The sequence below is a fragment of the Eurosta solidaginis genome, chromosome 4, assembly GCF_040869045.1.
Source record: "Eurosta solidaginis isolate ZX-2024a chromosome 4, ASM4086904v1, whole genome shotgun sequence".
NCBI lineage: Eukaryota > Metazoa > Arthropoda > Insecta > Diptera > Tephritidae > Eurosta > Eurosta solidaginis.
This window is the reverse complement of record NC_090322.1, coordinates 40,712,452-40,736,999: the sequence shown is the minus strand read 5'-3', so window position 1 is coordinate 40,736,999 and position 24,548 is coordinate 40,712,452. Positions and strand designations below refer to the sequence as shown.

Below are 24,548 nucleotides of genomic sequence, written 5' to 3'. Positions count from 1 at the left end.
TAAATGTAAGGTGTGATAACTTCCTAAGAGATTTTAGGCTGAATTACTCTTCCAATTTGCGTCGTGCTCCTTTTAATTTTTCTGTAAAATTAGCGGTGATGGGACCTACGTGTTTCATGCCGAGACCGAACGGCATTTGCAAGGCAGATGAGTTTTCACTGAGAAGCTTTTCATGGCAGAAATACACTCGGCGTGCTTGCCAAATCACTGCCAAGAGGCGACCACGTTTAGAAAAACTTTCTTCTAATTGAAAAAACTTGGTTCTAAAATTTTGATGCTGCTTTGCCTGGGGCGTGAATGTAGGATCTTGGGTGTGATTCTTGTGATACTTGGAAGTCTATATATATCTCAATAAGCATATGCCGGTATAATCTTCCCTTATGTCAACAAAGTTAATATACTCAGTAGGTTTTGCCCAGCTGAGTATAAAAGGTTGTTGAATAAAAAAGCTGTTGCCGTTTTTATCCATTCACTCTCGTACGTCAACACGTTGTCGCACCTAGGTATGTAACCTACGTGCAATTTTGGTCAGTTAAGGGTTAAGTGCTTTCACTTAGCCATGGTAATTTATTGTAGTTATGGAAAATATTCATAAAATTATGTGGTGGAAAAATTTCCATCAAATAAAATTTTTTGTGGAAATATTTAAGCAGAAAATTAGCTGCAGTAATAGATGCTTATGCATGTGTATGTGTGTAAATGCATATTTGTACGTGTTGGTGATAAAGTTCGTATGAGTGGCATAAGTACAGAGTTGATACAATATAATTTGTGTTTCGAAATTATATAAATTGAATTTGGAAAGTCTTGGACTTGACTTTGAAAATATTTTAGATTATTGAATTTAAGCAATCACACATACTGGCGAGTAAATAAACAAGCACATACATATATACAAATATGAATATACAAAAAAATAAAATTTATTCACCCTGAATTTGCTAAACATTGATTTTGGGTATAAAATCGGAAAAGTAGAAAGTAGGTTAGCTAAGCAGAGGTTAAGGCTGCAAGTTCATACTAAATTCCCATGTTAAAAGTAATTAAGTCAAGTTATAAATGCATCATTTTAAACTACATTTCAAGCATATGTTGGACTGTCAAGGTCACTAGACAGGGCCTTTTTACTTAATAATAATTTTGCATTAAGAGCGAAAAGTTCTTCAAAAGATTTATGGACTTCTACCAAATCCGTTAAAACGGTTAAGCGCTAACTAAGTAGATAACCAGAAATTAGCTATTGATAACAAAGGCTGACGCTGAGTTATGCCCCCAGCGGGCTAGGGGGCTCAGAATATAACCACGGCAGGCATGCCTGTCGTAAGAGGCGACTAAAATACCTAGATTATTTAAGGGGTTGTGTAGCGCAACTCGTTCAAGGGGTTGTCAGCACAATTTATAGTTTCTCCAACTCAATTGTCAACCACACCTACCCGTTTCGAATCCTGTTTCTTTATCAGCCAAGGCTCTGATGAACCCAAGCTCCTCGTAATAGTAGCGGGTAGGGGGCGAGATAGCATAGAAGTTTCAATGTGGTCATATTAAATCGTTCTCGAGATGGTCAGGCTTGTATGTTAATGGTGCTTGTTACCAAAACGTACCGGATCTATATCCACGAAAGTGTTTTTTTCGCTTCAACACCAACAACAACATGAGTTATCGATTTTTTATCAACGAGTTATAGATTCGTTATAGAAAAAATGTCCAATATTTATCGAAAAGATATCGATACGCTATCAAGAAATTATCTATTTGCTATTAAAAATTTATAAATTTGTTATCGAAAAGTTACCGATTTCTTATTATAAATTTATTGATTATTTTCACAAAGTTATTGATATATTCTTGAAAATTATCGATTATTTATCGAAAAATTATCGATATTTTATTAAAATTTGTGGATTTGTGATCGACAAGTTATATTTATTTTATAAAAAAGTTACAGACTTACAATCGAAAAGTTATCGAAATATTATCAAAAAGTTGATTATTTTGTATCGAAAAAGTACCGATAAATTATCGAAAATGTGTCGATCTATCATCAAAAAATTATAGATTATTTATCAAGGAGTTATAAACTTGCTATCGAAAAGTTACCTATTTCTTATTATAAATTTTCCGACTATTTTCGAAGTTATAGATATATTCTTGAAAATTATCGATTAATTATCGAAAAATTATCGATAGTTTATTAAAAATTTATTTATTTGTGATTGAAAAGTTTAATTTATTTTATAAACAAGTTGAAAGGTTATCGAAATATCAAAAAGTAAATTATTTTTTATTGAAAAAATATCAATAAATTATCGAAAACTTATCGTTCTATCATCAAAAAGTTATAGATTTTTATGGAAAATATGTTATCGGCTTGTTATCGATATGTATTCGATTACTTATTGGTTTGTTATGTTATAACTGCTATATAAAAGCGATGACGCATCTGTAAAATGTCGATAGCATGTTGATAAGAAGCCGATGACTCGGCGACAACAAGCCGTTAACAAATCGATAAAGCGACGATAATAATTCGCTATCTGCTTTTACCGATCAGATGTCGACGAAGTTCTCATAGCAATTCTCGAAATAATTTTTTTCTGGAAGATTAACCTCTATTGTGGTTTAATTTCCACCGCTGATTGATATTCATGAGTACTAGGCACTAGCGCTTTTTTCTCAATACATATATGCATCATCTTTATTTTACTAATTTGTGTTCTAATTTCTAAATTTATATCTCTCTCTTAAAACGAATTTCTTTTGCTTTGCTCACCTGCGACTTTGCAAGAAAGTTCAATCTGTGTTAGCACGCTCACAGATTTCTAGATAAGCTTCATTATCTATTATTATCTGCTTTCTCCACTGTTTGTTTTTTACCGTTTGATTGTCATATTTGCATACAAAAATATTTTGCGTATTTTCTCTCTGTCTGATGGCCATTAAGCAACCTTAAGCTATGTGACAATTTTGTTTGCCAGATGATACATTTTGTTCAAGAAAAATTGAGAATATATAGAATAAGTATTTTTGCTTAAGGTCCGTGCATGAAGTTGATCATGTGCAGTGAAGAGATTCTAAGCATTCCATTTTGTACTTGGCTTTTTTAGAAAAAAATTGCAAAGGAAGTGGCAAATCGAAATGTTAGAAGTTCTGACACTCCATTGTATCTGACTTTCATCGCAGTTAGCCAACGATTCAATATGATTTGCATGACATCATCTGGAAACACACTTGACAAACTGAGATTCCTGATAACTTCGATTTACATAGCTTGATTGCATGCCTTCTACACAAGGAGATAAAAACTTCAGTTAGATAACCCCATTTCCTTACTTCTAGAAAATTTGAAGGAGCTAAAAGATATACATATAAGATATAAACTCCATACAAAGCTGCTCTACAATTGTCAGCAAGCTTGCTTTCCAGGAAAGTTTGTACGAACGACACTCAACGGTATCATAGCTAAGATTGCAAAGCGCCTCGCGCTTACAGAGTCCACCGCGGGGAATCTTCCTTGCAATATAAGAGACTTAAATAACGTACAGATCTTGAACTATAACCATTACCGGTGGACTTTTTGAAACCTCTTCTTTTGAATATCGGCATACCTTCCATATATGCTGACTTTAGGACTCTCAATGGATCAACTAATGTTATGATGTTTGTCGCTTATGTAACAAGTTTAGAGCCTTTTCGAAAAAGGTACCAAAAAGTTATTGTTTTATCATCCGCTTATTAACGAAAGCGAAGTTATCGTTGAGCTATTACTTTGTTCTGATTTGTTTCATAACAAACCGATTAGTTGTTGATAACAAATCCGCTACATGCCGGTAACTTTTCAACAACTTTTCAGTAAAAATCGATATTTTTTCGATAACAAAATAGCATAATCATAATCACAAATTAGAAATACTCCGCTAACAAATCGATAACTTTTCGAAAACAAATCGTTAACTTTTTAATGACATTTCGATAGATTCTCGCTAAATACTCAATTATTTTTCGTTAGTAAATCGATTAATTTTCTTTAACAAAGCGATAACTTTTAAAAAATAAGTCGGTAATTTTTCGATGACAAATTAATAACACGCTGTTAACAAAAATAACATGCGCATAGTAAATCGATAATTTTTCGTAAAGATATCCATAGCCTTTCCGAAAATACCCGAACATTTTATAAAAAATCGCGCGTTGATAAAAAATTGGTAACATTCCGATAATAAGTCGACAAGTTTTCGTTTAAAATCGATATTACGTTGATGAAAAATTTCATAAAATTCCGATTATAAATCGATATATTCTCGATAACGAATCAATAACGCTATCTCACCAGGAGGATGCGTGTCACTCTGGCGCAGTTTCAATCTAGATATTGTAATGGGTTAAACACCCAACATCAACCCCAAAATATTCAATGCATATCATGCTTGTAACGTGTCCCCACATGACACCAACCATCTTTGCAATTGCAATTTGCAACTAACACCTCTAACACCCATAACTTTTTGGTCCAACACTTTTGCAACTGCAATTTTCCGTTGACTCCCGTTAGAGGACAATGATGAGTGATCGCACCTATTGGATGAGGTAAAACACTTTTATAACACCAACAAAATGCTGACTTTTTTCCCATTCGCACTAAAAACAATTAATTAGGGAAGGTAATTATCTGTTCAAACTAATAGATTTTTAGCTCTACATGCAGTCTATATCACACTGTGAGCATGTTTGTGGTTCGCCGTTATCCAAGTCTATAAGCAGTGGATTTTCATATCAAGATCAAGAACAAAATAATTAATTTTAAAGAAAATAATGATTGAAAAGTTTAAACTATCGATTAAAATAATTTCCGCAGACTTTTGCAGGCAGCCTAGACAAATTTAGGCCATAGTTTATGACTTTGATTGTTTTTATAACAAATGAATATTTTGAATAACATTTTTCGTTTCACATATTCATTTTTTGAGAGATCGCAAATAACTGTTACCGAATTGATATTTTCAGGAATGGTCAGTGAACGAGTAAAACCGATTGCCGAAAATATGTAAATCTCATTGCGTTAAGATGTACATATGTACTAGCAGACCCGGCAGACGTTGTTCTGCCCGAAATTGGGCCTGTCTGCATACATTTTAATAAGCTTTTTCCGTCTAACTCTGCCCTACCCCTCTAAACTTTTTCCTAACCTTTTTATTCACTCCTCCCTCCGCGGTTTTTCGCTTCACCTCCATCTTCGTCTCATTCTATCTCTTTCTCAGTCTCCTTCTCTCTTTTCTCTTCTCTCAAGTTTTTCTCCTTCTTCTTCATCTCTTATTACCAGTCCCAGCGGGTGGTATATATTTTGTTCCAGTCCCATTCCGAGTGTCAGCCCCAGTCCCACTCCGAGTCTCAGTCCCAGTCCTAGTCCTAATCCTAGTCCCAGTCCGTCTGTGGTATACTTCCCGGAAAAAAGCATCGTAAATACTAATATAGGCAAATTTATATATGAAATTCCAGGCAAATTGAATAGGACGTATGTAAATAGGTATGTGGGTATTATTAATTCTTGTCTTTATTTCGGCTTCGCATGCATATTTATCAGTTTTGCCAGGTTGATGCGACTAAATCGAATATCACAATGAAATTTAGAGCTCTCAGCAACAGCTTTCATTTGATATCCATAACACACACATATTCTAGGGGTATCGGGGTCCATGTTTTGGGCTATATCCCGAGACCCTACTCACACAGTAGTGTAGAAATTACTCTGTATTATAGCACACATCAACAGCTTCAATTTGATATCCATAATATAAAAACACATTATAGGTGTATCCGGGTCCATGTTTTGGCCTATATCTCGAGACCGTAGTCACCCAGCGGCGTAAAACTTACTCTGTACTAAAGCATATATCAACAGCTTCAATTTGATACCCATAATGTAAAAACACATTCTAGGTGTATCCGGGTCCACGTTTTGGCCTACATTTCGAGACCCTAGCCTCCCAGCGGCATAAAACTTACTCTGTACTAAAGCGCACATCAACAGCTTCAATTTGATACCCATAATGTAAAAACACATCCAGGTGTTACCCTGATCCACGTTTTGGCCTATATCTCGAGACCCTAGTCACCAATAGGTATGAATACTACCCCGTACTAAAGCATACATCAACAGCTTCAATTTGATACCCACAATGTAAAAACATTGTCTAGGCGTTCACGGGCCCACGTTTGGCTTATATCTCCAGACCCTAGTCACCCAGGGGTATAAAAATTATCCTGTACTATAGCACTCATCAACAGCTTTCATTTGATATCCATATTGTATAAGCACATTCTAGGGGTACCCGGGTCCACGTTTTGGGCTATATCTCGAGACCCTAGCCTCGCAGTTGTATGAAAATTAGCCTGTACTATAGCACTCATCAACAGCTTTCATTTGATATCCATATTGTATAAACACATTCTAGGGGTACCCGGGTCCACGTTTTGGGCTATATCTCGAGACCCTAGCCTCCCGGTTGTATGAAAAGTATCCTGTACTATAGCACTCATCAACAGCTTTCATTTGATATCCATATTGTATAAACACATTCTAGGGGTACCCGGGTCCACGTTTTGATCTTTAGCGAAAAAAAGGTAGACGTTGGCCGATTCTCAGACCTACCCAATATGCTCACAAAATTTCATGAGAATCGGTTCAGCCGTTTCGGAGGAGTTCAGCCTCTAAAACCGTGACAGAAGAATTTTATATATTAGATATGTTTGCCTGCAGTATTGCTGTAAAGAATAACATGCCTGTGATATAGTACGAAATTAATGGAAAGAGAATAATAAGAACGATGAGTTATCGGATTGTTATCGACTGCTTATGAGCAAGTAAAAGACGAGTCAGCTATTTATCGAATTTGTTATCGATGAGTTACCTGCTTGTTAGCGAATAGTTATGAATTTTTTTGAGAAAAAATTTCCACTATTTTGTTTATTCTTTTATGGGTTTATCATCGAAAAAATATCGATTTGTTATCGCGAAAGTTTTTGAATTTTGATCCATTTGCTATCAAAAAGTTATCGAAAATATGTCGTTTAGTTACCCTAAAAATATTGAAAAGTTATCGATTAACTACACGCCAAATTGATTTGTTATCGAAAAGTTATCGATTTTTTAACGAAAAAAAAAATAGATTTCTTGACGAAAAAATATTGATTTTTTATAGAAAATATATCGATTCAGAGTGGAATTCGTAACAAATCGATAGCAGTCGCCACTTCACCGATAATATACCGACAACTACTCGAGAACAATTTTTATTGATAACAAGCCGTTAACTCCTCGATAATCCGATAAGAATAACAACCGATAGTTTTTCGTACTCATAAATGAATTTTTCCGAACCCTGTAAATTATTCCCAAAAAGTACTAAAATCATCCCAATATTACCACCGCGAAATCTCGGAATGGTCCCAAAATTAACTCCGAACAGCCTAGCATGACCTGACAACTATATGATCGGTACGTAGTAGTCTCAAAATTGTTTAAAAATGGCTCCATAATGATCACAAGTTGATTCCATAAAAATCTCAAAATAGTCCCGCAATGATTCCCAACTAATCGTGCAAATAATAACGAAATTTTCCCTGACATATCACATTATTGATATCGAAATAGTATCTTAAACTATACCGAAGCGAAATCAAAATCATTCCAGAAGGATCCCAACATTACTACAAAAAAGTCTCGTAATGATCCCAAAATTACTCGCGAACAGTCCAGAAATTATCTAAAATTGGTCCGGGATATACTCTCCGCATGAGCTGAAAAATATATGATCGGGACGTAGTATAGTTTTGCTGATATAAATTTTGAGGAATAACAATTATTTGCAGACTCTTATGCTGAATTTACATTATGTTAAATTCTAACAGAGCAGACGAGAGATATACCATTACCGACACCTATTTTGGTCGCAAAACAAAATAACACTTTTAAAAGACCTTAAGCGATAAATCACTGATAGTGAGAAAACATTCGAAAATTAAAATTAATCACTGAGAACGACCGAAAAAACTCGAAAAAACCTACCTCACTAAGAAAACCTTTTTTAGTTTTTGAATATCGGTTGTCATTCGTGATAAACCGAATTACTTTTTCTGGTTAACCGTTAAATGCAATCTCCGAATTTACCTCAATCACTGTATCATTTTGTTTTAAGCGCTTTGAAAATCCTACACTTAACTCATAAAAGATTTTTTAAACCAAAAACTATGTATGAAAGAGTAATGGTCAAGCACCTTTTTTTTAATTTTTAAATAAACCACTCAAATGCGCGTTTGCATCTTAACTGCTTTTTCTAAAGCAGCAGCAGAAAGTTTTTTCACTAACTCAAATAAGCTAGCGCTAATATACTGCTTCATATATAAACACTAAATGAGGAAAAAAAAACAATGCATTCCAGATGCACACTAAAAGACACACACACCCTTGCAAATATTTCTACTAAACTTTGATATTCGTACAAAATCTGTTCTTTTTTTCAATTTAAATAAAGTCAAACATTTTTATCAGCTGTTTTCGTCAAACGCTGCTGTTTGCCTACATGCACACACATACACAGATACATTTGTCCATATCTATCTTGCTTCGAAGTTCATTACCTAATAACAAAAACAATTTTACTCTCATATTTAGATGGGAAATATGCTTTTAAGTATATTTGTTGTTGTACTTTTGTTTTGTGTGCTGAGATACCTCTGACTTACCGATTACTTTATGTCTGTTGATTCATTTTATTTTCTTTAACTTATTGTTGTTTTTGTACATCTTAATCATATCTTCAGATACACTTGTCTAAACAGCTGTCTGTATATATGCATTATGAATTTTCTTTACAAAAATAATTGAAGCTCAGGAACAATTCAATAGAATAACATAAACAAACACTAAATGGAAGCCAATAGGTTAGGTTAGATTGAGCTGCCCGGTTGAATTCGGTGAGTACCTCAAATATACTTAATGAGTCCGTAGTGTTTCCAGTAGTTTATTTAACAACCAAACTGAAAGACCCAGAACCTCTGGGATTCAAGGGGTTGTGCAGCGCAATATATAGCTTCTCCAACCCAATTGTCAACCTCACCTTCGAGCGGCGAATCCCGTTTCACTAACAGACGAGGCTCTGGCGACCCCAAGCTCCTCATGGAACTTGGGGGTGGGGATGGATGGATGGCCTGAAGGTTTAATGTGGCCATATAAATCGTTCCCGAGATGGTCGGGCCAGCACCTTAATGGTGCTGTGTTACCGGAGCGTATGGGATCTGTATCCGACAAAGGACCATCACAACGATAACACTCCCCAAAGCCTTCGGGGAGTAACCTAATCGCTACAACAACCACAACAACCCAGAACCTCTGTTAAAAAATAACTCCGTTCTCGTAACTCTGTCCACCAAACAAGGACTCTGTCGTATATGATTGGCTTTACAAACGCTGTAAATATCCTATGAGAGATAGGGGGCGATAAATCCTAAGTACATCCCAGCATTTTTTACATGCATAAACTGCCGTCGAGGCCTTCTTCTCTCTCCTCCACGTTCAGCTTCCACGACAACATACTGTCTAGAAGGATTCCTAAATATTTTGTAAAAGGTTTCTCGTTCAGGTTTACCCTCCTAGCTTAGGCCTATACTAGAAGCGCCTCAGTTTTTAACTAGAGAATTTCCCTACAGGGAAGTTAGTTTGCATGAGTTACGCATTGCGTTCGATTTCAGACGCGTTAAGTTATCGATTTGCTAAGTAGAATATCTTCTTGAAGTTAGTAGAAAAGTAAAAATGTGTTATTCAATTGTTATCAACGCTTTAATGTTTCGTTTTTAATGAGCCACGGTTTGTTATCAACGGGATATTATGGGCTTTTTACTTATTTCTTATCGACGAGTTATCGGTTTGTTATTGGTGTGTTATCGACGTGCTGTATGGAATTATCGATTTGCTATTGAAGTGTTATAAACTTCCCATGAATAGCAAAGATTATCGAATTGATATTGATTTGTTATCGGCTTACTATCAATAAGCTGTCAATTATTTATCGAAAATTTGTCAATATGTTATCAATTTGTTATCGAAAACTTGTCGGTTAGTTATCGCAGTTTTACAAATTTTTATTCGGCGATTCGTCAATATCTTACAGATTTTTTGTTTTTAAAAGTTATCGATTAGGTATATATAAGTCGTCGATTATCTATCAAAAAGTCATCGACGTGTTACGTGTTTTTGTTATCGGCGTCTTAGAATCACAACCGCAAAATTATCGATTTGTAATCGCACAAGTTTGGATTTGTTCCAAAAAAGACATCGATTTCTTATCGATGCGCTATCAAAAAATTTTCGATCCTTAATGGAAGGGCTATCGGATTTTTATGGAAAAACTATCGATTTGTTATTGGAGTTCTACCAGTTTTTCTCGGTTTGTTATGAAACAGATATCGATAAAGCTTCAACATAAAGTCGATGACTAATCTGTAACCCGTCGATTACATTCCGACAAGAAACCAAAAAAATCCTTTGACTGTGAAATAACAAGCCTAAGCAAGGCTTAGAATATATCCGCTGAAGGTATGCCTGTCGTTGCATAGAGCACCCCTTTCAAGGGATGCCAGCGCAATTTATGGCTTCCCCAACACGATTGTCAGCCTCACCTACACGCGGCGATTCCTGTTTTTTTTAGCAGCAGTATGGCCTAAAAGAAGTGATATGTAAAGTTGCAGAGATTGTTGTTGATGAAGACATTTTTATACTCAGTTGAGCAGAGCTCACAGAGTATATTAAGTTTGATTGGATAACGGTTGGTTGTACATATATAAAGGAATCGAGATAGATATAGACTTCCATATATCAAAATCATCAATATCGAAAAAAATTCGATTGAGCCATGCCCGTCCGTCCGTCTGTCCGTTAACACGATAACTTGAGTAAATTTTGAGGTATCTTGATGGAATTTCGTATGTAGGTTCCTGGGCACTCATCTCAGATCGCTATTTAAAATGAACGATATCGGACTATAACCACGCCCACTTTTTCGATATCGAAAATTTCGAAAAACCGAAAAAGTGCGATAATTCATTACAAAAGACAGATAAAGCGACGAAACTTGGTAGATGAGTTAAACTTATGACGCAGAATAGAAAATTAGTAAAATTTTGGACAATGGGTGTGGCACCGCCCACTTTTAAATGAAGGTAATTTAAAACTTTTGCAAGCTGTAATTTGGCAGTCGTTGAAGATATCATGATGAAATTTGGCAGGAACGTTACTCCTATTACTATATGTACGCTTAATAAAAATTAGCAAAATCGGAGAAGGACCACGCCCTCTTTAAAAAAAAATGTTTTTAAAGTAAAATTTTAACAAAAAATTTAATATCTTTACAGTATATAAGTAAATTATGTCAACATTCAACTCCAGTAATGATGTGGTGTAACAAAATACAAAAATAAAAGAAAATTTCAAAATGGGCGTGGCTCCGCCCTTTTTCATTTAATTTGTCTAGGATACTTTTAACGCCATAAGTCGAACAAAAATTAACCAATCCTTTTGAAATTTGGTAGGGGCATAGATTTTATGACGTTAACTGTGTGAAAATGGGCGAAATCGGTTGATGCCACGGCCAGTTTTTATACACAGTCATCAGTCTGTCCTTCCGCATGGCCGTTAACACGATAACTTGAGCAAAAATCGACATATCTTTAATGAACTTAGTTCACGTGCTTACTTGAACTCACTTTATCTTGGTATGAAAAATGAACGAAATCCGACTATGACCACGCCCACTTTTTCGATATCGAAAATTACGAAAAATGAAAAAAATGCCATAATTCTATACCAAATACGAAAAAAGGGGTGAAACATGGTAAAGTAATTGGATTGTTTTATTGACGCGAAATATAACTTTAGAAAAAACTTTATAAAATAGTTGTGACACCTACCATATTATGTAGAAGAAAATGAAAAAGTTCTGCAGGGCGAAATAAAAAACCCTTAAAATCTTGGCAGGTATTACATATATAAATAAATTAGCGGTATCCAACAGATAATGTTCTGGGTCACCCTGGTCCACATTTTGGTCGATATCTGGAAAACGCCTTCACATATACAACTACCACCACTCCCTTTTAAAACTCTCATTAATGCCTTTAATTTGATACCCATATCGTACAAACTCATTCTGGAGTCACCCCTGGTCCACCTTTATGGCGATATCTCGAAAAGGCGTCCACCTATAGAACTAAGCCTCACGCCCTTTTAAAATACTCATTAACACTATTCATTTGATACCCATATCGTACAAACATATTCTAAAGTCACCCCTGGTCCACCTTTATGGCGATATCTCGAAAAGGCGAATACCTATAGAACGAAGGCCCACCCCCTTTTAAAAATACTCATTAACACCTTTCATTTGATACCCATATTGCACAAACGAATTCTAGAGTCACTCCTGGCCCACCTTTATGGCGATATCTCGAAACGGCGTCCACCTATGGAACTAAGGATTAATCCCTTTTAAAAAACTCATTAACACCTTTCTTTTGATACCCATATTGTACAAAAAAATTCTAGGGTCACCCCTGGTCCACCTTTATGGCGATATCTCGAAAATGCGACCACCTATACAACAACCACCACTCCCTTTTAAAATACTCATTAACTCCTTTCGTTTGATACCCATATTGCACAAACGAATTCTAGAGTCACCCCTGGCCCACCTTTATGGCGATATCTCGAAACGGCGTCCACCTATGGAACTAAGGATTAATCCCTTTTAAAAAAACTCATTAACACCTTTCTTTTGATACCCATATTGTACAAAAAAATTCTAGGGTCACCCCTGGTCCACCTTTATGGCGATATCTCGAAAATGCGACCACCTATACAACAACCACCACTCCCTTTTAAAACCCTCATTAATACCTTTAATTTGATACCCATATCGTACAAACACATTCTAGAGTCACCCCTGGTCCACCTTTGTGGCGATATTTCGAAACGGCGTCCACCTATAGAACTAAGGCCCACTCCCTTTTAAAATACTCATTAACTCCTTTCTTTTGTTACCCATATTGTACAAACAAATTCTAGAGTCACCCCTGCTCCACCTTTATGGCGATATCTCGAAACGGCGTCCACCTATGGAACTAAGGATTACTCCCTTTTAAAATACTCATTAACACCTTTCTTTTGATACCCATATTGTACAAAAAAATTCTAGGGTCACCCCTGGTCCACCTTTATGGCGATATCTCGAAAATGCGACCACCTATACAACAACCACCACTCCCTTTTAAAACCCTCATTAATACCTTTAATTTGATACCCATATCGTACAAACACATTCTAGAGTCACCCCTGGTCCACCTTTGTGGCGATATTTCGAAACGGCGTCCACCTATAAAACTAGGGTCCACTCCCTTTTAAAATACTCATTAACACCATTCTTTTGATGCCCATATTGTACAAACAAATTCTAGGGTCACCCCTGGTCCACCTTTATGGCGATAACTCGAAAAGGCGTCCACCTATACAACAACCACCACTCCCTTTTAAAACCCTCATTAATACCTTTAATTTGATACCCATATCGTACAAACACATTCTAGAGTCACCCCTGGTCCACTTTTATGGCGATATTTCGAAACGGCATCCACCTATAGAACTAAGGCCCACTGCCTTTTAAAATACTCATTAACACCATTCTTTTGATGCCCATATTGTACAAACAAATTCTAGGGTCACCCCTGGTCCACCTTTATGGCGATAACTCGAAAAGGCGTCCACCTATACAACAACCACCACTCCCTTTTAAAACCCTCATTAATACCTTTAATTTGATACCCATATCGTACAAACACATTCTAGAGTCACCCCTGGTCCACTTTTATGGCGATATTTCGAAACGGCATCCACCTATAGAACTAAGGCCCACTGCCTTTTAAAATGCTCATTAACACCATTCTTTTGATGCCCATATTGTACAAACAAATTCTAGGGTCACCCCTGGTCCACCTTTATGGCGATAACTCGAAAAGGCGTCCACCTATACAACAACCACCACTCCCTTTTAAAACCCTCATTAATACCTTTAATTTGATACCCATATCGTACAAACACATTCTAGAGTCACCCCTGGTCCACTTTTATGGCGATATTTCGAAACGGCATCCACCTATAGAACTAAGGCCCACTGCCTTTTAAAATACTCATTAACACCATTCTTTTGATGCCCATATTGTACAAACACATTCTAGAGTCACCCCTGGTCCACTTTTATGGCGATATTTCGAAACGGCATCCACCTATAGAACTAAGGCCCACTGCCTTTTAAAATACTCATTAACACCATTCTTTTGATGCCCATATTGTACAAACAAATTCTAGGGTCACCCCTGGTCCACCTTTATGGCGATAACTCGAAAAGGCGTCCACCTATACAACAACCACCACTCCCTTTTAAAACCCTCATTAATACCTTTAATTTGATACCCATATCGTACAAACACATTCTAGAGTCACCCCTGGTCCACTTTTATGGCGATATTTCGAAACGGCATCCACCTATAGAACTAAGGCCCACTGCCTTTTAAAATGCTCATTAACACCATTCTTTTGATGCCCATATTGTACAAACAAATTCTAGGGTCACCCCTGGTCCACCTTTATGGCGATAACTCGAAAAGGCGTCCACCTATACAACAACCACCACTCCCTTTTAAAACCCTCATTAATACCTTTAATTTGATACCCATATCATACAAACACATTCTAGAGTCACCCCTGGTCCACTTTTATGGCGATATTTCGAAACGGCATCCACTTATAGAACTAAGGCCCACTGCCTTTTAAAATACTCATTAACACCATTCTTTTGATGCCCATATTGTACAAACAAATTCTAGGGTCACCCCTGGCCCACCTTTATGGCGATATCTCGAAACGGCGTCCACCTATGGAACTAAGGATTACTCCCTTTTAAAATACTCATTAACACCTTTCATTTGATACCCATATCGTACAAACGCATTCTGGAGTCACCCCTGGTCCACTTTTATGGCGATATTTCGAAACGGCATCCACCTATAGAACTAAGGCCCACTGCCTTTTAAAATACTCATTAACACCATTCGTTTGATGCCCATATTGTACAAACAAATTCTAGGGTCACCCCTGGTCCACCTTTATGGCGATATCTCGAAAAGGCGTCCACCTATGGAACTAAGGATAACGCCCTTTTAAAATAATCATTAACACCTTTCATTTGATACCCATATCGTACAAACGCATTCTAGAGTCAACCCTGATCCACCTTTATGGCTATATCCCTAAATGGCGTCCACCTATAGAACTATGGCCCACTCCCTCATAAAATACTCTTTAATGCCTTTCATTTTTTTTTTTTTTTTTTTTTTTTTTTTGGACGTTGTGGCAGCACGCTGCCCTCAAGTGGCCCAATGAAACCAGGCTAATCCTGTTCACGCGATCGATTTATATATATATATATAATAACTTTTTGTTTTTTTTTTTTTTATTTTGCCGAGTCTTTGATGGGCAGCGGTTTGTCAAGCGTCACGATCTGAGACTGCTCAGCTACAGAAGAAATTTCATCAGCCAAGCGTAATACTTAAAGAGAACAGAAGCAAACGTATTATACATTAATTTAGAGAGGTGAGAACAATCTTTTTTATAGAAAAAAGGGAGTCCGAGCTATCAAATGTGTTTGAGTGAGAGTTATAATCTTGGCATAAACGCCGAAAAGGTTTATTTTGTTCGAAATTCGTTCTACATTGTTTCAGCAGAAGAGGTTTGAAGTGTCTCGATGTCCGAGAGGGAACGCAAAAGTTCACTTCATTCAAAAGGAATGGGCTCGAAATTGATCCATTTAAAAGTTTTGTCATAAATTTTACACCAAGCATTTCCCTTCGACTAGCAAGAGTTGGAAGATTGATAAGCTTTAATTGATTAGTATAAGGTGGAAGATTAGTTAAAGAGTCCCATTGGAAATTTCTTAAGGCAAATAGTAAAAATTGTTTTTGTATTGATTCGAGACTGTCTGCATGGACTTGATAACGCGGATTCCAAATTATCGAGCCGTATTCTAATATTGGCCTAACTAATGTTGTAAAAAGTGCTTTGGTTATGTAAGGGTCGTTAAATTCTTTTGACCACCGTTTAACAAATGCAAAAACACCTTTGCCTTTATTCACTGTAGCATTAATATGAAGATTGAAACTAAGTTTGGAATCCATCATGACTCCCAAGTCAATAAAATTATTTACAGTTTCTAGACTATAGTTGTTAATTGTATATGAAGCTGGTGGCGAAACTCTCCGAGAAAAACACATGAATTTACATTTTTTGTGATTGAGCGGCATATAATTTACATTGCACCAGGTAACCAAGTGATTTAAATCCATTTGAAGCAAGGAATGTTCCTCAACCGAGGCACATGAATTGAAAAGTTTTACATCGTCTGCGTACATCAAGATTTTTGAGTATTTAATTGTACCAGATATATCGTTTATGAACAACAAGAACAGAATCGGACCAAGATGGCTGCCCTGAGGAACACCAGAAGAAACATTGATGACCCCAGAAAGTGTATTTTTAAAGATTACTTTTTGCGTACGATAACCAAGATACGAAGAAATCCAACATATAAGACGGGGTTGAAAACCGAGTTGACTGAGCTTATGAATAAGTAATGGGTGTGATACTTTGTCGAAAGCTTTACTGAAATCGGTGTAAATTACATCAGTGTGAAGGCCTTTTCTAAATCCATTAGAAACGTGGGTGGTAAATTCTAGTAAATTGGTGATAGGTGATTGGCCCTTACAGAACCCATGCTACGAGCTTGCAATTATGGGGGAAATAGAGAATGTTAGGTGGTAGGTAACAATAGCCTCAAATAACTTTGGGATAGCGGATAACTTTGCTATGCCCCGGTAGTTTTCTATTGAAGACCTGCTTCCATTTTTATGAAGCGGAATAAGAAAAGATTCCTTCCATATTGTTGGGAAAACGCCATAAATTAAAGATAAATTAAATAAATCTGTTAGCGGCTGATAGATGTTTGCAGCACATTTTTTAAGAAAGTGTGTCGGGATCCTGTCGGGGCCGTATGAATATGATACTTTTAAAGTTTTTAAATAAGATAATACATCTTCTGAAGATATAAATGGAGCTCTGATTGAATAACATGAATCAATATGGTATGGGTATTCATTCGGTGAAACGTTGGTCTCAATAGAGTAATTTGATTTGAAAAATTCCGCAAAGAAGTCGGCGATCTCTTGATCATCGCTGGAAATATTATCTTGGAATTTCATGGATGATGGAAACCCTTTCACCCTGCGTTTATAGTTTACGAATCCGTAAAATGCCTTCGGGTTGCAAGTTATATTTCTTTTCATTTTACAAAGATAAGCTTTGTAACACTTTTTGTTCAATTGAAAATACTTGCAGCGTAGAATCGAGTACTGTAAGTAATGGTTATGTAAACCCGTCTTTTTGAACAACTTCAAAAAGACAGTAAATGGTATTGTAAAAGTGAGAAACGCTTTGCTCCACATCAGCATTAAATATTGGCCACACTATTCGAGATAGATCACGATTTAATTTTTTAAAATTGGCCTTCGCAAAGTCGAAGCGACAACTGGAGTTGTATCGTTTATTTCCGCTGTTACAAGCATACTTTACAACTTCGTAAACTATTTTGAGGGAAGGGTGGTAAGCATCTTCAGGTTCATAAATTCATCATCCACAAAGGCTAAATCTAACACTCTTCCGAATTTATTCGATTGGATGTTGATTTGTTGAAGGCACAGCTCAGACATTCCGTCTAGAAATTCATTGTTGGAAGACTTTGACGAAACTGGTACGATATTAAAGTCAGAGATGCACCATGATATGTGTGGCATATTGAAGTCACCCAAGACAATAATGGAATCGGAAGGCTTTAGCATCGAATTAACAGTTCTTAGCAAGGAAATGTGATGCATATAAACGGACAGTTCAGAAGATGGCGGGATATAACAGATGGCCAAATAAATGTGGATATTTGCTAGTTGTGTGCGTATGCACAAGAACTCAGTTGTATCGGTGGCGGTTACGCAAATCTCTTCAGATGGTATTGAAGAGTGTACAGCAAGCAGAACCCCACCCCCAACCCTGTTCAGGCGGTTATTTCGATATATCTGGTAGTCATTACAGAGGATCTCTGAGTTAAAAACATCAGGTTTCAGCCAGGTTTCGGTTAAAGCAATTATATCGTAGATTGAGTTAAATGATTTTAAAAACAGTTCTGTTAACTTGGTGTTTAAGCCTCTAACATTTTGGTAAAGTATATCTAAAGCAGATTTTTCGTTCAGTTTTTTGACTCAGTGTTATTAACAGGGATCTTTGCTAAGTTTGGAACACTCTTATTCCGCCTATATTCAAATTCCCGCACAAGTGCCCCAGAGGGCCAAAAATCGTTACTCAAGATAGTGTCAAAATGGTCAATAGGTACATCTAATCTAAAGGAAGATACGTTTCTTTCATAACTAAAATTAAATTTCCGAATTGTTACGTCATGGGTTTTCCTTTTTGAGAAGATATACGATTTCAGATCCTCCTCAGTAGTATCCCTCTCGAATCTTGACACGAATATCGATTTTTTAGGAGGGACTACAACCAACTTCCTAGTTCCAGGCTCAGTCGCCCGAGAACGGTTTGCAGGTTCAGTATTTTTTCTAGCTGCTAGTTTTGTTGGAGGTGCCTTTGATGTTGAAGGCTCTACTGTAAGAGGACTTGGAGATGCTAAGTTTATTAATTCTATCGTGCTAGGTGTAGGAACGATTGGGTTCTGGATGTTTTGAACGGGGTCTAGGGTCAATACGCCAGCCGAGACATCAGTTCGTTTTCGTTTGCTGTCACGACTGTCGCAGTTAGCATTAGCAGCTGAATCGGTAATACATTTGAAAGTTTTAAACAAGTTTTCATAATACTTGAATTTATCCCCTAATGTAGAAAGTTCCTTACCGATTTCGGAGAATGCGTTTCGGGTATGTTTGAAAAACTTAAAAAGATCCACTTCCGTGGATCTGCATTTCAAGCACGACCAACGCACACCCTTGTTATCGTTGATCGCATCACACACCCTTGCTGTTAAACTAGCGCACTTCATATGAGCAAGCTCATCACAAAGCCAGCACGACACGAAACGCTCGGTATCACCTTTCAATTGGCAGTTAACAAAATTGCAAGACATTATAAGTTAAAGTAAAATTGATTAAACAGACGGAGGCAGTGAAAATAGTTTGGAGATCACAGTAAGAGAATCACTGTTTGAGCAGTTCGAAGATCACTGTATGAGCTGTTTAAGATCGCTATTAACTGACGCTTAACAACACACAATGCAAACAGCTGTGGCAGTGAAAAGAAAATGAAGTAAATGTGCACGAGCAAATAACAATTGAAAACTGAAAATATATAAATGCCAATCAAATGCAACAACAAATATGCAAAGTGACTCGGCAAATATGTATGTATGTATGGATATACACACTTTATTAATTATTTTTAAGATACAATTTATTTTAGTAAAGAAAAGCAGAACTTTAAAATTGCCAATGCAGTACACAATGTGTTTACACTTATTTTTAGCACAATAATTATTTAAACAAACAAATTTATTGATTTAAGACAAAATAAGGCACAGTAGAAAATCAAAACACAACTTCAAAGCTTGACGCTCGCACTTTGATACGCATGTCATACAAACACATTCCAGGGTTTCCCTCGGTTCATTTTCCTACATGGTTTTTTTCCCTTATGTTGTCACCATAGCTCTCAACTGAGTATGTAATGTTCGGTTACACCCGAACTTAACCTTCCTTACTTGTTGGAGTAGACTTCTTAATAGACTAGGGCATCAAGATCAACATGCAATGCAGGGTTATTTAACAAAAGAACATGGATATGCCAGTAAACGAATGCTAGTGCAGGAGAGTCGAATACCAGTACTGTGCGCAGAAATTGATAAGATTGACAACGTATCATGCAAAACAGTCAGTACATGCATCTTTCTTATACCGGAAAATATGTCTTGTAAAAATGGACCAAAGCGCTTAATAATCACCCTAAATTTTGACAATACTTGGTTCAAAAAACTTTAGCTAAATGAATTGTTCGCCACAAACTTACAGTTGAGTATATAATGGTCGGTCAAAGTTAAAGTAAAGTTCACTTCCTAGTTTATGGAATATTTTCTAGGTGGATGTTTTTCTAATAAAGAGAAAAGCTTGACTTCTTGGGGATAGCACAGTCTCAACGACCAATACAATGATCTTCGTTGATGGCCTGGCTCTCTTGAAGGCATTAAAATCGAACCTGATGAAATCGGATAACGTGTAGTGCTGCCGAAACTCGCTGGCTTTAAAAGCGCGTCTCATTGCCACTATTTAGTGAAAGAAGTGAAATAATGGGTTCCACAATAAATGAGAACGAGTCCAACAATTCCGCACCACTACCACTGGTTCCTGAGAAAAATCGTAGAATACACACATAGGGCAACGAGCTTGCTGTGAATAAACCGGTAGATTGTGATTTCTTTGGTTGTTATAGCCATGTTTTGAAAAGAATTTTCAGAGCTTCGTTTACTAAACTACAAAAATCCGCAGTGAGTTTACTTATGGGCGTCATCATAGTTCAACATACTTATTACGAGGTTTTTTTTTTGACGATTATAAATAAAAAATAAATGAAAGGCGCTATAACCTTCGAAGAGATTTAAGGCCGAACTTCTCTTCCAATTTGCGTCGTGCTCTTTTTTAATTTTTCCTACATGTTTTATGCCGACTACGAACGGCAACTGCAAGGCAGATGAGTTTTCACTGAGAGCTTTTCATGGTAGAAATACACTCGGAGTGCTTGCCAAATACTGCCGAGGGGCGATCCCGCTTAGAAAAATATTCTTCTAATTGAAAAAACTTGTTTCTAAAATTTTGATGTTGCTTTGCCCGGTCGTGAACCCAGGATCTTCGGAGTGGTAGGTGGAGCACGCTACCATCACACCGCGGAGGACGCGATTACGCATTCGAAAAAGCTCCTGCCGTACAGTTTGTCCGAATAAAGAGGTGAAATAGTAGATTCGTAGTTTTTTGTCGATGTTAGTTATTAGTTTACCTAACCATGTTGTAACTGATTTATGTGCTCAAAGAGCCTGCTCTTTTAACTCTTTCCATCCGAACGGGAACTATATGCACCGGTATATGTTTGAGGATTCCTAACCTGGAAATTAAGTGACTAAAATGGGCTTAGCTTGATTAAGATGAAATTGCTAATATGTTGGAGTCATCTAGTGAGGATGTCGATTTTTCAGACGGAAGTAGGGATAACTTTGAGATTCTGCGAAACTCCAAAGCAAGGAACAAAAATATAAAGCTTACCTATATAGGAAAAAATCGTAATTGGTTGCATAATTATTATATCATATAATCATTTGCCATCTGTGAGACACTATTCGTCAAAACAAATCTTTTACCGATTATTCATGATGTCAGTTGGCAATTGTTGGGTAATCAGTTCTCAACTTGGATGGAGACAAAACCCACTCATAGAATTCATGTTAGTTCTGGCGTAAAATATGATAGCTGAAGGGAAGGAGAGAGCAGCTGTTCGTTGATGTGCCATGTCTGGGAGTAAAAGGAAGCTAGCCGCAGGTTACCTAACAATTCCAATTCTTTAGCGAAGGTGTTGCACAGGCTGTGCGGTACAAAATACGAAGAGGAGAACCAAGATGATATGCGAAGTATGCGAAATTCCTCTCTGCAAGGATTGCTTCGCACCTTATCATAAATAAAAACCCCCTTTTTATACTGTATTGATTCTCTATTAATTTTTCTTTTATTCATTACCGAAATTATTCATTGAAATTGAAATAAAGTTAATTTTCTTATAAAAACCAAATGCAATTATATTTCAGGTAAGCGATCATAAAATACTAAACAGCTCAAATAAGTGCCATACAAAAATACTGACGGGACGTATGCGTCGCAGCCCCATCTACCGGCCCTTTTTACCCGAATTTCACCTTGATGTGAGAAAATGCTTTTACTTTGCCCATTGTTACGATTGTACACATTTAACAAGTTCTGTTCACCTCAGAGGCTCTTCGGATCGAAAGGGTTAAAGTGAAAAAAGCTTACAGTCATTAAGTATGGACAATTCTTTAAATAGCAAGTGTCGTTCAATTTGTAATCCTGGTTTTTTTTCATTACCCATTAAGAGCGGCTCACATTATCCGCATTTTTTAATGGTATCCAATAAATTATTTAACTTGTTCACATAAAAAATCCCTACTTATTGTTTTTGTTAAGCAGTTTTATTACCCGTTCACTTTTTTCCAAACACGTTTTTTTTCTCAGACTTCGTAAGCAGTCAGCGACAAATATTTGTTTTTATAACTCAATGGAATTCGTTAATGAATTCAAGTTTTTTTGTTCTTTTTTTTTATGGCCGTGTGGATATGTATGTATGTAAACATATTTTATTACATACTTCAGATATTTCAGAGCAATATAATATCCACCAAAGAATTGCAAAAAATAAAATGGATTTAATACTCGTTAATAAAAGATTAATTAAACTGAAGTGGCGTGAAAATGTTAGTTATAATTAATTGCAATTTTGTGAGTTAGATCTAGAATTTATTCAGAGTTACTCCTAATTGATGCTAGATTCTGCACTGAATAAGGCAAGTATTGGCCGATCGTAATAGAAATATTGCAACGTGGTTAAATGTTCGGATTCTTTCCCTCAACGTCAACTAAAGTATTGGAAATTGTTCTTTGCAGGTTACATACCTGTTGTGACAGTGGATTGACTACTTGGCAATTTAACCTTTAATAACCAAACCTAAGTAGAGCTTAAGATTTCTTCTGAAAAGGAAGTGAGAACTTCGCGAGCGCAAGAGCGCTATAAAACACTGCAATGCAGCGATTAAATTGAGTGCGAGAATCTTGCGAGGAATTACTTCTCGCACAAATTCGATAAACCGTAAGCTCCAAACTTAACTCTTACAACTTCAAGGCTTTCACTTAATCGCATAAATATTTTACTTTTCAGTAGCGATATTTCATTTAGCGTTGGGTGAAAGCCATACAAAAACATTACCAGTAGTTTTCTCTGCGAATGTCCAATTCTAGCAAATTATCAGGATCTAAAATTGTGTGCAGGTGAATGCCGTCATTTTTATTAAATATACAAAATAAGTTAAGAGATTATAAAATTTCCACTCGGTATACAGAATATGTCGAGTAGCGAGTGCATTTTGTGTTCAAAATTCTGTATAAAAAATAAGTATTGCATGTGGCGCCCGAGCAGGTACACGCTTCTACAATCGATTGTGGAAAGCACCAGCAAGCAGCAACACTGTAGGAGCCAAATGATTTTTTGTGTTTGCAACTAACAATTCTACATAAAAGTAAACACTTCATATGGCGCCCGAGCAGGGCGGGCTGTATGCAAAACAAAATTGACAAGGGTTGATAAAAAAATCGTTCCAAAATAATTTGGCTCTTACCCAGTCTAAAAAGAAGATAGTGCTGTTTTCCTACGAAAGGCTAGGCACATTCGTCATATGTATCCCAAATACTACATACCCATTAGCTTAACATAATTTCTATTCAAAACATTGGAGAGGATGTTAAATGCGTCTATAAAGTGCAACATGGATGAAATCCTGTTCTGAAAAACACAATATGCGTACATCAAAGACAAGTCGGTAGACACGGCACTGCATAGACATTTAGAAAGCCTTGGAATATAAGCAATACGCCTTCGGAATCTTTTTAAATAATGCCGGAGCTCTTATCATTGAAAATAGGGGACTGTGAGCTCATGATGGGTAGTCTGATTAGACACTGTCATTTGGTATTAAATGCTTTTAAATTAGACCTTGCCAATGTAGGCAGATGTAGGAAGTGTGGGTTGTACTCGTGCCCTGTGCTTCTCAAGCTAAGACTCCATCTATTAGGTGTGAGACTGCTATCAAACCCAGAAGTAGCAAGTTTCATAGGACCTTGTTTCTGTTGGAGCTTTTCAGTTTAGTCGTTAAGCAAACTTCTGGTAACACTATGCATCAAAAGTTTGCTTGCAGTCTCTTTGAGGCCCTCATTGAACGGCCAGTTCAACCTTACCTAACCAGCCTTGCCGAAAAATTATTAACAAAGGATTTGTAAAGCTGGTTACAGCAAAAAGTGCATGCGCTATAAGAGCCCTGAATACTCGGCCTTGTTTCCAACATGGCAAACATTTAAAAATGAGTCTGAAATAAGTTTTTCTTCAGCTAAATAATTTCATAGGATGCGAAGTGGAAACTTAGAGATAGTTTTGCAATACTTAAAAAAACAGTGCTTAAATTTAAAAAAATACTTTGTAACGTTCGGCATGTGACTAACTGTGATTAAGGAAATATTCGTGGAAACATTTAAATCAATACATAAATCAACCATAAGAACTCAATGCATGACATAATCCTACC

At 36.6% G+C, this 24,548-nt stretch overlaps 1 protein-coding gene across 4 annotated transcripts in view; it reads right to left on the bottom strand.

Moving 5' to 3' along the window:
• Window positions 1–24,548, bottom strand: part of DAAM (disheveled-associated activator of morphogenesis-like protein) — a 267,323-nt gene that overhangs the window by 118,160 nt on the left and 124,615 nt on the right. The gene's annotated exons all lie outside the window — the stretch shown is intronic.